Source organism: Lutra lutra, chromosome 3, assembly GCF_902655055.1.
Source record: "Lutra lutra chromosome 3, mLutLut1.2, whole genome shotgun sequence".
In the NCBI taxonomy this organism is placed as follows: Eukaryota; Metazoa; Chordata; class Mammalia; order Carnivora; family Mustelidae; genus Lutra; species Lutra lutra.
In genome coordinates this window covers 130,715,721-130,732,320 of record NC_062280.1, presented here as the reverse complement: position 1 = coordinate 130,732,320, position 16,600 = coordinate 130,715,721, and positions in this window count along the sequence as shown.

Here is a 16,600-nt window from a genome sequence, read left to right as displayed (position 1 = left end):
TCTTTGCCTCAGCTGAAGAAAAGCTAGCCTGAACAGTAAGCTACAGCAGTCTCTACCTGCAGCCCCCAACACAGCTAATGGGCTGTGTTTTATTTTCTCACATAAGCTGCATAAGTCAGAAGTTGCAGTCACCTGCCAAGCTCAAAATACCTCATGACAGTTAGAGCTTCTTTCCCAGGCTACAGAAGTTCAAAGCCACGTGCAAAAGTGTAAAAACATGTTTGGCCTAAAATAAGATTCTATAAGCCAGGCACAAATATCTTTTTCTGAAATTTTCTCCCTCGAGGTGTCCTCTTTTATTTCTCAAGGTCCCTGGTGAATAAACCAAATCTCTGAGAGCCACTCCCCAATAAAGAGCACCCTTATCCTATACCCAGTTTAAAACAAGCTGAGATATACAACCAAACAGAAAATAGGAGGCCAAAATATCACTTGTTACTGATAGAGAATAGCCTTCAGGCCATGGTTTGTTTGGTGGGGCAGTGCTGGACTTGGATAGGCCTCTCCATATGAAGGAAGCCTGACAAGTTAAGATTTACAACTTGGAACACACAAGCTCATTCCCAACAGGGATAAAACTGGAGCTAAGTCAAGTAGGTTCATGTACTCTTCATAGTGCTAACACTCAAAACACTTCTCTCTAGGAGCTGGATAAATAAAGGATGAAGAGAAGCCTGGAGTTACATCAAGGGAGCCCACTTCCCAGGAAGGAAACATCAGGAATGGGGAAGAATTATTCCCAGCTAACAACTTACAAACACAGTTAAAATCCTTGTTTATTTGCTTTTATACTGACGGTAACTTTTCTCAAGATGTTTGTGCAATTTTGGTAGTATAATATTCTCATATTTAGTTTTCAGTTCCATCTTGTACTGCAATTTAATAAATCCTTTTCATGGATTTTTAGTGTTTCACAATATCAACATTATTTCATTTTCATAAAATTTGATACCAGAAAAGTCCATTCTAGAATTTAGTCCTCAACTCTATAGTATTCATAGTTAGGTCTGTTATTTAAATGTCTGGAAATTGATTTCCCATAAAACTGTAAGCCAGATTTCTCCCTGCCAAATAATTTCCCAAATTCCAACTTTAATAGGACTAAGTATACCAGAACATAGATATGTATAAATGATATAAGAATAACTTTACATAAAAATATTCACTGTTTAGGTATGTTGTATTACTAACTAAAGAATCCAATTTTTTCAAGGCAGGAGGGAGGAGGTCTAGGAAAATTAGGAGTAAAATTTCTCTTAAATTACATAAACAAAGTAGATCCTTATAACAATTCAAAATAATTTTTACCTAACACCTATGTGAAAACAACAGACACCTCAATGATGTGCTCAACGTATCTACAAAGCATTATATTATCTATGGTTCAAATCTTAAAAGTGTATCTAGTTCATGGTGTTAATTTCTTATTCCATGAAGGGTTCTGGCTTGTTTTCACACATCAAAAAATGAGGTAATGGAGTATTATGCCTCCATCAGAAAGGATGAATACCCAGGATGCCTGGGTGGCTCAGTTGGTTAAGCAGCTGCCTTCAGCTCAGGTCATGATCCCAGCATCCTGGAATCGAGTCCCACATCGGGCTCCTTGCTCAGCAGGGAACCTGCTTCTCCCTCTGACTCTGCCTGCCACTCTATCTGCCTGTGCTCAATCTTGCTCTCTCTCTCTGACAAATAAATAAATAAAATCTTAAAAAAAAAAAAAAAGAGGTAGGTTTTATCTTTAAAAAGAAAAAATAAAAATAAATAAACAAAAGAGAGGATGAATACCCAACTTTTGTAGCAACATGGAGGGACTGGAAGAAATTATGCTGAGTGAAATAAGTCAAGCAGAGAGAGTCGATTATCATATGGTTGGTTTCACTTATTTGTGGAGCATAACAAATAGCATGGAGGACAAGGGGAGTTAGACAGGAGAAGGGAGTTGAGGGAAATTGGAAAGGGAGGTGAACCATGAGAGACTATGGACTCTGAAAAACAATCTGAGGGGTCTGAAGGGGCGGGGAGTGGGGGGTTGGGGGAACCAGGTGGTGGGTATTAGAGAGGGCACGGATTGCATGGAGCACTGGGTGTGGTGCAAAAACAAGGAATACTGTTACGCTGAAAATAAATTAAAAAAAAATTAAAGACATTTTTAGGCAGAAAAAAATGAGGTAATGGATAGATATAAGATGTTACATTCTTTTTTTTTTTTAAAGATTTTATTTATTTATTTGACAGAAATCACAAGTAGGCAGAGAGGCAAGCAGAGAGAGAGGAAGGGAAGCAGGCTCCCCGCGGAGCAGAGCCTGATGCAGGGCTCGATCCCAGGACCCTGAGACCATGACCTGAGCTGAAGGCAGAGGCTTAACCCACTGAGCCACCCAGGCGCCCCTAAGTTGTACATTCTTGCAACGGAATTTATTTTGTGTGTGGAGGTGGGAAGATTTCAAAATTAACATCAACTATTGCGGAAGTATTTATCTTATCCCATACCTAGCCATAGTTCCTACCACAGTTTGTCTCATAAGGATGTAATAAGTACAATCCCTCAAAGTAGACATGTTTTATTATACAGAGAAATACTCTTCATATCTGCAAAGAAATATGCTTGCTCAATTTTCTTGAATTATATAGCCCTCTTCCACTTCTCATTTTGCCACTTTTAGTAAGAGAGTTGATCGTAAGAATAGCTCATTTTCCTCACCTCCACGAGTAAAAATAAACAAATAAAAAACCTGCAAAAGTGCAGAGCTAAACCTCCACTTCAGGGACAAAAAAGAGTGTGGTAAAAAGAATCAAGATACCCTTCAATGGACGAATGGATAAAGAAGATATGGTCCATATATACAATGGAGTATTATGCCTCCATCAGAAAGGATGAATACCCAATTTTTGTATCAACATGGATGGAACTGGAGGAGATGATGCTGAATGAAATAAGTTAAGCAGAGAGTCAATTACTATATGGTTTCACTTACTTGTGGAGCATAAGGAATAACATGGAGGACATCGGGAGGTGGAGAACTGAGCTGGGAGAAATCGGAGGGGGAGACAAACTATGGGAGACTGTGGATTCTGAGAGACAAACTGAGGGTTTTGGGGAGGGTAGAGGGTGGGGTGAGCCTGGTGATGGGTATTGTGAAGGGCACGTATTGCATGGAGCACTGGGTGTGGTGCACAAACCACGAATTTTGGAACACTGAAAAAAAAAATTCAAGGTTCCTTCAATAAATAAATAAATAAATAAATAAGCAAATAAATAAAACAAACAATAGCCTTTAAAAAAATTAAAAAAAAAAAAAGAAATCCTTTAGGTAGATAGATAGCTATGTACACTCTCAAATATTATTGTAATGGTTAAAAATGTCTGATCAAGTATTATTTCACCTCTCCTTTTTGCTGTTATTCTACTTTTCTAGATAAAAATTAAAATTAAATAAATAAGCGAGCCAAAAAAAAAAAAGCCTGTGCTGAAATGGAGAATGCATACTCTAAAGACTACCCTACCATTCCTCAGCTCTGATGAATTAGAGGAAGGAATACTAATCTTCTGATTTTCAAAAAAATTTGAGAAAAAATTTTGAGAAATTTATAGGATATCTCTAGATTTTAAAATATTGATAATAAAGTATTTTAAAGCAATGTGTAAGCCAACACTATGTAAGCCAATAAAATTCTTTATAAGCCATGTGTTTAGAGTCAAACGTTTATATGAACAGTAATTAATACTCCTAACCCAGTAAACTGACTGTTAAAACATAAACCTCATCATGTCATCCCTCTGAAACCCTCCACTGGCTTCCTTTCTCAAAAGAAAGGGAAAAAAAGGGAGGGGAGGGGAGAGGGGAAGAGAGGAAAGGAGGGAAGGGGAGGGGAGAAAGAGGAAAGGAAGAGAAGGAAGGAAGGAAAAGGTGGAAGGAAGAAAAAAAAGAGAAAATTTCATTATTGTTTATAAGACTCTACATCATTGATGTGCCAGAGAGGACATATCAGATCACAAGATCTATTAAGGAATTTTTGAAAGCTAGTTGATCTCGTGTTGGTAGCTTGAAATTGGCCATGGCAGGGATATTTATACCAGAGAAATTGATAAACGGGGCAAATCAGGGCTTTTTATTCATTTTTTCCCCAAGGAGCTAGCTGTTAAAACATTTAGCAGCACACCAGTGTCTTATGTGACCTATCCTACTCCATGCCAAACCAATGTACCATTGACATCTCCTACCACTTTCCCATTTACCTAATCCACTCCATGGGCACATTACTTCCTGCCTCAGGTCTTGCATATACTGTTATCTGCTTAGAATTCTCCTATCCCTGATTAGTTCCCTTATTAAAGAGGTCTTTCCATGATCATCCTACGTAAAACAACAAATTCCCCATATTCATAGCACATCCAACACACACTATTTTACCTATCATTTATCATTCATCTCTTCGTAGTATAATGTAAATTTCACAAGGGGACATGGTATCTATTTTGTTGTGCTATTTCCCCAGTACCTTTAAAAAAAAAATGCCATGGCACATATAAGGTGCTCAGTAAATATTTTTCTGAACTAATGAATAGAAAGAAGTTGCCACTTAGTGGTCTGAATCTAAACATTTATATGTATCTCTTTCTTGCATAGAAATTAGTTGCTAGAACACTTATGCTGCTGAATATAAAAAGTTATATATATATATACATATATATATATATATATATATGTATTTTAACACATAACTATGTTTTGCTTTCTAGAAATCTGTTGTGCCATCAGAGTGAGCCTAACCATGAGTGCACACAGTCTGTCTGTTACCCTCAATTTAGTGGCAGGTACAATTACAGACACCAAATGGTGCAAGTACAGAAGGATGAAAATAACATATATCAGAGAAAATGACCAGAACTTGACAACTGGCTGTTTTAAAATAAAGGGAAAGGTCAATTTTCTCCACAGTTTTACACCAGGTAAAGTCCTGACACAAGCAAGAAGCTAAAAGGAGCAGTTGGTTTAACAGAAAAGTTGGTGAATTATTTTTATCATAAGCTAAAGTTAGTGAAGATTATATCAGAAAACACATCAAATGTCTGGACATGGAAATCATTAGCATATACATCATTTATAAACCCCAAACTCAGTTGTCTTAGGGAACATAAGACAAAGATACTAAACTGGTGACTGAAAAAGAAAATTAGATAGAACCACAGGAAATTCCAACACTTGTAGAACTTGGAAAACAATCAGAAAAGATGACTCTGAGGGGCACCTGGGTGGCTCAGTGGGTTAAGCCTTTGCCTTCGGCTCAGGTCATGATCTCAGGGTCCTGGGATCGAGTCCCGCATCGGGCTCTCTGCTCAGCGGAGGGCCTGCTTCCTCCTCTCTCTCTCTCTGCCTGTCTCTCTGCCTACTTGTGCTCTTTCTCTGTCAAATAAATAAATTTTAAAAAAAAATTAAAAAAACAAAAAGAAAAGATGACTCTGAGAAAAGGAACACTGGAAACGATCTAGTTGGGAGCTGAGAAGATCAAAAGCTCAGTATAGGTCATGCTCAAATTGAGATGTCTTTGAAGTATTTGTGAGTAAGGATCAGATAGGTGTTTAGATGTAGAAGTCTGAAATTCAGAAAAAATCTGAGCCTATATAAATGAAATCATTGACTAAGAAGAGGTGTTTGAAGCCCTAAGCTTGGATAAGGTCACTCAAGGAAGTTTTATGAGCAGAAGAGTAAAAGATAAAGCCATATTCTACATGTGATAGTTCAATAAGAATAGCCTGTTAAGTGAGCAGCCAAAGAATTATGTAAAAAATACAAGACAGCATTTATCGCAGGGAAACCATGAAAAAAAGAGGAATTCAACGAGTAACAAATATTGCTGACACCAAATAAAAAAAGTACATTGGATATGGAGCAGAAATTCACTGGAGAGAAAACACACATACCTGTTTTTAGACTAGATGGGTTTTTGAAATTATGAGAGGGGGGAAAACGGATTGAAATGGGTTGAGAAATGAGAAAATTGTGGCAATGGGAACAGAAAACGTTTGTTTAGAAGTTTGTAAAGAGTAGTAAAAAAGGCTGAAAGATGGGGCATAGAGGCATTGTTTTAATTTTTTTTTTTTAATAAGGAGAGACGTGACTATATTCACAAAAAAATGGGGAGGACCCGGATCTGTGGTTGGCTTTTGGTTTGGCTGATTGCTCTTATCAGACCAAACTTCCAGTAGATAACAATGATAAACTTTGAACAAAATATAAAAAGTAGTTGCTGGGCAGAGAAGAAAAACAGCAGAAATTGGAAGGGAGTCAACAACTGAGATGTGGGTAGAGCACTGACGGAATTTCCTATTTTTTAGGGCTTTTACTAAGAGCAGGCCCTGGTCTGCATTAAGATGGGTACCTAAAACCTCATGGAAACCCTAGTTTTACTGGATTGAAGAACGAGAAGACTAGGGTAACGACAACTGCTAGAAAGTTAATAGAGACAATCTCAGAAAAGAGAGAACAAGACAGCCTGAGCTCCAATTTTGGGCATACATTATGGCTAATGCCTAAATCATTCAGAACCTCTGGTACAATTCACAGTTACTCACTATACCAAGAAGTAGGAAAACAGGACTTATGATCAAGAGAAAAGACAACCCACACAGTCCAGCCTCTTAAGGATCCATCCAGACTGTGAAACTCACAGAAAAGGAACTCAATGCAGTGAATATAACCAGGCTCTTGGATATAAAGGAAAATAAGCTCATAATGAATAAAAAGGAAAATACCCGTAGTAAAAGAGATATTGTTAATAAGAACAAAACAGAAATTCTGGAACTAAAATATACAGTATCTAAAATGCACTAGATGGTTGTAATTGGAGAATGAAGATGACAAAGGAGCTGGAGAACTCGAAGACATTCTATAGAAATTACAATCTGGGGGCGCCTGGGTGGCTCAGTGGGTTAAGCCGCTGCCTTCGGCTCAGGTCATGATCTCAGGGTCCTGGGATCGAGTCCCGCATCGGGCTCTCTGCTCAGCAGGGAGCCTGCTTCCCTCTCTCTCTATCTCTCTCTGCCTGCCTCTCCATCTACTTGTGATCTCTCTGTCAAATAAATAAATAAAATCTTAAAAAAAAAAAAGAAAAAAAAAAGAAATTACAATCTGAAAAATAAAAAGACAAAAATGTTTTAAAAAATGAAGACACAAGGACCTATGAGACAACAGCAACAAGTCAAATATATGTGTAATTGGATTCCTGGTAGGAGAGGTGTAAGAGAATGAGTTGGAAAAAACTTTCATAAAATAATGCCTGAAAATAACCCCAAATTTGGTGCAAAATATAAATTTTACAGATTTAAGATCAATGAACATCGAATAAGAGGAGTACAAAGAAAAAAAAAATCAGGCATGTCACAGTTAGATGCTGAAATCCAAAGTTAAAATACCTAAGGGCGCCTGGGTGGCTCAGTTGGTTAGGTGACTGCCTTCGCTTCAGGTCATGATCCTAGAGTCCCGGGATCAAGTCCCACATGGGGCTCCCTGCTCTGTGGGGAGTCTGCTTCTCCCTCTGACTCTCCCTCCTCTCATGCTCTCTCTCAATCTCTCTCTCTCAAATAAATAAATAAATAAATAAAATCTTTTAAACAATAAAATAAAATAAAATAAAATACCTGATTAAGGACATTATGCTAAGTAATATAAGCCAGTTACAAAAAGAGAAATACTGTCTGACACTATTTACATGAAGTACCTAAAGTAGTTAAATTCATTACAAGGGGCTAAGAAGGGGGAATGAGGAGTTTTTTGTAGGTATAGAGTTCCTGTTTTCCTAGATGAAAAAAGTTCTGGAGATGGATGGCGGTGATGGCTGCAACAATGTGGATTGTACTTAACACCACTAAACTGTACGGTTAAAAATGGTTAAGATGCAAAATTTTATGTGTATTTACCACAGTTAAAAATAATAAAACAATTTTAAAAGGAAAAATCTTAAAAGCAGGAAAAGAAAACTGAAATTACACATATGAGGACAAGAACATGTATGACCAAGGACTTGTCAAAAATAATGAAGGTCAAAAGGTACTTCCTTGGGGCGCCTGGGTGGCTCAGTGGGTTAAGCCGCTGCCTTCGGCTCGGGTCATGATCTCAGGGTCCTGGGATCGAGTCCCACATCGGGCTCTCTGCTCAGCAAGAAGCCTGCTTCCCTCTCTCTCTCTCTCTGCCTGCCTCTCCGTCTACTTGTGATCTCTCTCTGTCAAATAAATAAATAAAATCTTTAAAAAAAAAAAAAAAGTACTTCCTTTAAACTTCCAGTTATAAAATGAGGAAGTGCTAGGGATTTAATATCAGCATGGTGAATATAGTTAACAATGATTATATACTTGGAAATTGCTAAGAGAATAGATCTTAAATATTCTCACTGCAAAAAAAAATGCAGATGATGGATGTGTTTACTAATCTTACTGCGGTAAACATTAAGCAATATATATGTGTATCAAGTCATCATATTATGCACTTAGAGTGTTATATGTCAGTTATATCTCAATAAACCTGGGGAGATAATCAAAGAAAATGTAAGGATGGAAGCATAGTCAGAGTAAAATTTGAAGATGCTACGTTGTTGGCTTTGAAGATGAAGGAAAAAGGAATGAGCCAAATAATTCAAACAACTTCTAAAACCTGGAAAGGCAAGGAACTGATTCTCCCCTCAAACCTCCAGAAGGAACACAGCCCTGCAGACACATTGATTTTACCCCAGTGAAACCTATTTTAGACTTCTGATCTCTGAAACTAAATGATAAGCTACTAAAATCATCACCACCATCAAACAGCAGAGCAACAATTTTAAAGTGAAAAAAATCTCTTCAACCTAGAATCTCACATCTAGTGAAAATGTCCTTCAAAAAAATCAAGACAAAAATAAACACTAAGAGAATCTGCCATTAGACCTACACTATAAAAAATGCTACAGAAAATTATTCTGGCTCAATGAAAAGTAAAACAGACTGAATCCTGGATATTAAGGGAAAAAAAGTTTCAGAAAAGGTAAATAATAAATGTTAAAGTCTATTTTTCCTCTTATCACCATATTGTTTTTTGGGGGTAGGGGGTACAGGGAGGGGCTGGTGGAAAGGGAGAGAGAATCTTGAGCAGTCTCTTAGATGTTTAACTGAGCCAGCCAGGAACCCTACTCTTAACTTCTTTTAAACTACTTGGAACTTGGGGTGCCTTGGTGGCTCAGTGGGTTAAAGCCTTTGCCTTCGGCTCAGGTCATGATCTCAGGGTCCTGGGATCCAGCCCCGCATCGGGATCTCTGCTCAGCAGGGAGCCTGCTTCCTCCTCTCTTTCTGTCTGCCTCTCTGCCTACTTGTGATCTGCCTCTACCAAATAAACAAATAAAATCTTTTAAAAAAAAATAAAGTACTTGGAACTGTTTTGGTTTAAATCAAAAATAATATTTACTATTAGTTTTACAAAGTTGTAGATACAACATGACAATTATAACATAAATCATAGATCACTTTGGAGAGAACTGACAGCTTGATATATGGAGTCTTCAAATCCAAGACAAATGTCTCCGCTTATATCATGTTCTTTAATTTTCTAACATTGTCAATATACAGGTCTTAAGGATGGTTTATTAAATTTATTTCATATTATTTTGGGGGTTTTCTGATGTATATAAATTGAATCAATTATTTAAACTTTATTTTTCAATAGTTTACTGTTATTAAATTTTAAAAAACTGATTTCTGTACATTTTATCTTAGGATCTTACTAAATTCACTCACTTGTTAAAGGAATTGTTATTTAGAATTTTTCTAGGAAAACAATGATTTTGTCTAGTACAAAGAATATTCTTCCATCCTTTTGTTTGCTTATTATGTCTGTTATATGTTTTTCTTCCTTTAATTAAACTAGCTTGTTAATGATACACATGCTAACAGGCTTGGGAGGAAATACTCTTAAGTCTGTAGCTTGCTTTGAAATGCAGCAAAACCTAAAAGGACTAAAAGATGGAGGGAGGAATAGATATATGATAAAGCAAATAGTTAAATTATACTGTACATTATTTTATGAATGATCACTGTCAATTTTTTCTGTTTTCTGTATGTTGGAAACTTTAATAATAAAATATTAGGAAAATCAAAATCAAAGCAAGGATCTACTTTTGAGAGGACTGAAAATACAAGAGGGAGAAAGGACAGATGTTAGGTTTTTAGAAGCAGGCTAAAATTGATGAAGATTCGGCTTAAAAGGAGACGAGCAGCTTCTCTTTATATCCGAAAATAAAAATACATGTGGAGTATACAGGATGCATACAGATGAACATATAACAATATGGAATGCATACACATTTGGTGTTGTTAGCTGGCTGATAAGGAGATAAATTTTGAAAGAGACACTGTGGAGACCTAATTAGAGAACTGGGCACTAATGAAGGCCTATTTCTTGGTTGGTGGCTTTGAATTTATTAGAGTGGAGCCTGTGCTCAGCTGCCTGGATCATCTCCTCACTTGTAAACTGGGCTAACAACGCCGAGTTCTGAGACTGTTAGGAAAGCTAAATGAGAGGATGCCCATGAAGAGCCTAGTACAGCACGTCACACGAAGGTACTTCGTGTTATCCTGGGAAGGCTGTGTGGAGTTCTCTATGTGCCTACTAGTAGTCTTTATTTCGCACAGCTGCTCTTCAGGAAGTTGCTGAAGTTTCCTATGCTGCTGAATTAGAGAGACTGCAACTTCAGTAGGCAATCAGCGAATCAAGAGCTGTAACAGGCACAGGAGGTACCAAGCCACCGAGGTGCCGTATAGTGTTTATAACCAGGCTTAGGCTGCAATTTAAGACATGAGCGAAGGTTTATGGGGACCACTATTTCTGCAAAGCTACTGAGAAGAAAGTAATTTATTCTAGGTCTTGCACACCCCAATCAGATTGATATAGAGCATCTTGTGTTAATGTTCCAAATTTCCATAGGAATTATAAACAGGAAAGAAACCGGGGCAAATAGCGAGTGAAATCTAGTTCATCGATTTGAAAACTATGAAATGATTATGTTTTTCTTGAGAACTAGGTATACGGAAAATTGCTGCCAAGAGTTGACTTTTTACTTTTTAAGAACTGTGTTTCACAATTTGGAGTGCTATAATTTGGAAATAACACTTAAATTCCTATTACTCAGCTCTGATAGATCTAGATATAAAACAGAACTTTGTAAAACCCACAGCAAGACTTTTTGTTGTGATGTATATTGCACAACTTCAAGCCTTAGGAACAAAATTTTAATTTATATTATAAAAACATAAAATGAAAGGAGAGTGATATCAGCCATCACTGTAGCTTAAGACCTCCCTACTTTTGTTACCCACCACAACAAAACTTCGGCAGCCATGGGCAGAAGTGCCTTTGAGAAAGCTGTGGGGTTCAACCACATATGGAAAGGGAATCTAGAGGAGTCACACACCTGTGCATGGAGTAACAGTCCTTCGTCCCAGTTGTTGACCCTGCAGTAGTCTATAAACTGGCTCCAGGCCCTCTCCAATCAAACAGTCCCCCTGGAGAACACTGGAAAACAGTAACTTAAGACAATCACTTAGAGAGGAGAGAACCTTTGTGGAAGTCCAGGTTTCCAAGAAATTCTAGCCCTCCACTGGAGGAAAAAAACACGAGTTTTAATGCATTATAGTGGTAACAGTCACAGCTTGACTTTATCCAGGTCACCCACTCCCCACAACATCACAACTTTGGACCAAAAGGACACCTTCCTTTACCACATTTGTCCCATGGGGGAAAGAAAGAGCGTGTGAGTGAATACCTGTACCTGATGCCGTCAAAGAAACCCCTTTCTCTATTGTCCCATGAGAGTACAGAATCATGAGCTACATGACTGGGGGCAGGGTGAGACAAAGAGAGTTGCAAATACAACTATTGGAGGATAATAAGGGACTCAGATCCTACCTGCATCACAGATTCCATCAAAAATCTGCCTGTGAGCTGCTGGGAACACCTCACTTGTGGGCCACCCCAACTGGTCCACAGAAACTCCCAGCACTCTGTGTACTTCACATACAAACCTCCCTATCCTATGGCCACCTATTTGTGCTCCCAGCTAGAGTGAACTTTGGAAGAGGGTAGTGAACATGCACTTAGGTTGGCCAAATCTGCAGACCAGGGAGAGACCATAAATTCGAGCTTTAGCACCACCATTGGGAAACAAAAGGGAAATTGTCAGCACTTGGCCTGCTTCATTGTAAGGTGAAGAAAAGGCTTAAAGCTTAAGAACTCCGCCATCCAAGGGGGCGAGAAGTAACACGTGGACCCAAAAGAGATCTGTGATAGCTTCAGAATCTGTATCACGGCTGATGGAAGGTCTCTCTCCCAAAAGCAGTTAGAGAAGCCCAGAGGAGAAGACTGCTACTTCAGAAATGAAGAAAGTAATGCAAAACTTCAAAGAACTTGAAAAATCAAGGGAACATGATTCCACCAAAGGATCATAATCACCTCTGGTAACAAAACCTAAAGACAAATAGATCTGTGATTTACCCAATAAAGAAACACAATCTACCAATCTACCTATCTACTAGATCTACCAATCTACCAATCATTATTGAAATGAAAAATCTGAACAGACCAATTACTAGTAAGGAGATTTAACTGGTAATTAAAAACCATTAACAATTAAAAGTTTAGGACCAGAAGGCTTCACTGGTGAATTCCATCAAACATTCAAAGAATGAATACCAGTATTTCTCAAACTCTTCCAAAAAATTAAAGATGAGGAAACTCTTCCAAATTCATCTTATGAGGTAAGCATTACTCTGATTACAAAAATACCACAAGAATGAAAAACTGTAGGCCAATATCCCTAATGGCATAGATATAAAAATCCTCAATAAATTATTAGCAAAACAAATTTAAAGTGCATTAAAAGGCTCATACATCATAATTGAATAGGATTTATTCCAGGGATATAAGGATGGTAGAAAATCTGCATATCAGTCAATATGATACATCACATTACTAAAATAAAGGATAAAAATCATATGATCATCTCAATATTCAGAAAAAACATTTGGCAAAATTCAACATCCATTTATGACTAAAAACTCTCAACAAAGTGGGTAAAGAGGGGAGTACTTCAACATAAGGGCCATATATGACAAACCCAGAGCTAATGTCATACTCAACAAGAAAAAGCTAAAAACCTTTCCTCTAAGACCAGGAACAAGATAAGGATGCCTACTCTTGCCACTTCTACTCAAGATAATATTGGAAGTCCTAGTCAGAGCAATTATACAAGAAAAAGGCAAAGAGCATCCAAACCAGAAAGAACAAAATAAAACTGTACTGTCTACAGATAACCTGATATTATATATATAAAACGCCAAAGATTCCAGCAAAAAAAGTGTTAAAACTAATTCAGGAAAGTTTCAGGATACAAAATCAATACACAAAAATCTGCTGCATTTCTATACACTAAGAACAAACTACCAGAAAGAGAAATAAAGAAAACAATCTCTTTATAATTATATCAAAAAGAATAAAATAACCAGGAATAACCAAGAGGCCAAAGACCTGTATATTGAAAACTACATTAATGAAAGAAATTGAAGACGATACAAATACAAAAGATAATCCATGATTAGGAATTTGAAGAATACTGTTAAAATGCCCATACTACCCAAAGAAATCTAAAGATTCAATGCAACAGGTATCAAAATTCCAGTGGCACTTTCACAGAAATAAACAGTCCCAAAATTTGTATGAAACCACAAAATAACCCCAAATAGCTAAAGAAAACTTGAGAATGAAGAACAAAGCTAGAAGCACTGTGCTCTCTGGTTTCAAACTCTATTACAAAGTCACAGTAAATAAAACAATATGGTATTGGCATAAAAACAGACATATAAATCAATGGAACAGAATAGAGAGCCCAGAAATAATCCCATGTGTACACGGTCAATTAATTTATGACAAAAGAGCCAAAACTATATACAATGGAGAAAGGACAGTCTCTTCAGTAAATGGTGTTATGAAAACTGGACAGACACATGCAAATATAATGAAATTCAAACACACACAAAAATTAACTCAAAATGGATTAAAGATTTGAACTTAAGACCAGAAACCATAAATTAACTTCTAGAAGAAAATACAGGTAGTAACCTCCTTGACAAAGATCTTGAGTCTGACACCAAAAGCAAAAGGAACAAAAGCAAGTAAGTGGATCAACATCAAACTAAAAAGCTTCTGCAGAACCATGGAAATCATCAATACAATGAAAAGGCAACCTACTGAATGGGAGAAAATATTTGCAGACCATATATCTGATAATATCCAATATCCAAAAAACATATGCAAATACCCAAAAGAAAGCACTCATACAACTTAAGAGCAAAAAAGAAAACGTTCTAAATAAAAAATAAGCAGATCTAAATAGACATTTTTCTAAAGAGGACATACAGATAGCTAACACACACATAAAAAGATGCAACATTACTTATAGGAAAATGGCAATCAAACCACAACGAGCCATCACCTCACATCTGTTAGAATGGCTATTATCAAAAAAACAAGAAATAACAGTTTTGGTGAGGATATGGAGAAAGGAAGCCCTTGCACACTATTGGCGGGAATGTAAATTGGTACAGCCACCATGGAAAACAGTATGGAGATTCCTCAAAAAATTAAAAGAACTACCATATGATCCAGTAATCTCACTTGAGTATATATCGAAAGGAAATGAAATGGGATATCGAAGAGACATATGCACCTCCATGTTCACTGTGGCATTATTCAGAACAGCTGAGACATGAAAGTAACCTAAGTGTCCCTCAACAGATGAATGGATAAAGATGTGAGATATATATATATATATACATATATATATATATACACACACATATATATATATACTTATTAATGACATTATTATTAAGCCATGAGAAAGAAGTAAATACTGCCATTGTGACAAGACAGCTGGGCCTTGAGGGCATTATGCTAGTGAAAAAGACAAAGAGAGAGATTGTATGACATCACTAGTATGGAATTTTAAAAAGCTAAACTCAAATTGAAGAAGACACAAAAAGATGGAAAAGCATTCCATGTTCATGGATTGGAAGAATAAACATTGTTAAAATGTCTATACTGCCTAGAGCAATCTATACTTTCAATGCATTCCAGTCAAAATTCCACCAGCATTTTTTTTTTAAGATTTTATTTATTTATTTGACAGGGAGAGATCACAAGTAGGCAGAGAGACAGGCAGAGAAAGAGGAGGAAGCAGGCTCCCTGCCAAGCAGAGGAAGAGGCTCCCTGCCAAGCCCCCAATGTGGGGCTCAATCCCAGGACCCTGCGACCCACTGAGCTACCCAGGCACCCCTCCACTGGCATTTTTCAAAGTGCTGGAACAAAAAAATCCTAAAATTTGTATGGAACCAGAAGAGACCCCAAATTGCTAAGGAAATGTTGAAAAAGAAAAACAGAACTGGGGGCATCACATTGCCTGATTTCAAGCTTTACTACAAAGCTGTGATCACCAAGACAGCATGGTACTGGCATAAAAACAGACACATAGACCAGTGGAACAGAGTAGAGAGCCCAGATATTGACCCTCAACTCTATGGTCAGATACTCTTCGACAAAGCAGGAAAAAATATACAGTGGAAAAAAGACAGTCTCTTCAATAAATGGTACTGGGAGAATTGCACAGCTATGTGTAGAAGAATGAGACTCAACCATTCTCTTACACCATACATAAAGATAAACTCGAAATGGATAAAAGACCTCAACGTGAGGCAGGAATCTATCAAAATCCTAGAGGAGAACATAGGCAGTAACCTCTTTGACACTAGCCACAGCAACTTCTTTCAAGACATGTCTCCAAAGACAGAGGAAACAAAAGCAAAAATGAACTTTGGGGACTTCATCAAGATCAAAAGCTTCTGCACATCAAAGGAAACAGTCAACAAAACAAAGAGGCAGCCCACGGAATGGGACAAGATATTTGCAAATAACAATACAGACAAAGGGCTGATATCCAGGATCTAGAAAGAACTCCTCAAACTCAACACACACAAAACAGATAATCATGTCAGAAAATGGGCAGAAGACATGAACAGACACTTCTCCAAAGAAGACACACAAATGGCTATCAGACACATGAGAAAATGTTCATCATCATTAGCCATCAGGGAGATTCAAATCAAAACCACATTGAGATACCTACCACCTTACACCAGTTAAAATGGCCAAAATTAACAAGACAAAGTAAACAACGTAAACAATGTGTGTTGGAGAAGATGTGGAGAAAGGGGAACCCTCTTACACTGTTGGTGGGAATGCAAGTTGGCGCAGTCACTTTGGAAAGCAGTGTGGAGATTCCTTAAGAAATTAAGAATAGAGGGGCGCCTGGGTGGCTCAGTGGGTTAAGCCGCTGCCTTCAGCTCAGGTCATGATCTCAGGGTCCTGGGATCAAGTCCCGCATCGGGATCTCTGCTCAGCAGAGAGCCTGCTTCTCTCTCTCTCTCTCTCTCTCTCTGTCTACTTGTGATCTCTCTCTGACAAGTAAATAAATAAAATCTTAAAAAAAAAAAAAAAAGAAATTAAGAATAGAGGTACCCTATGACCCT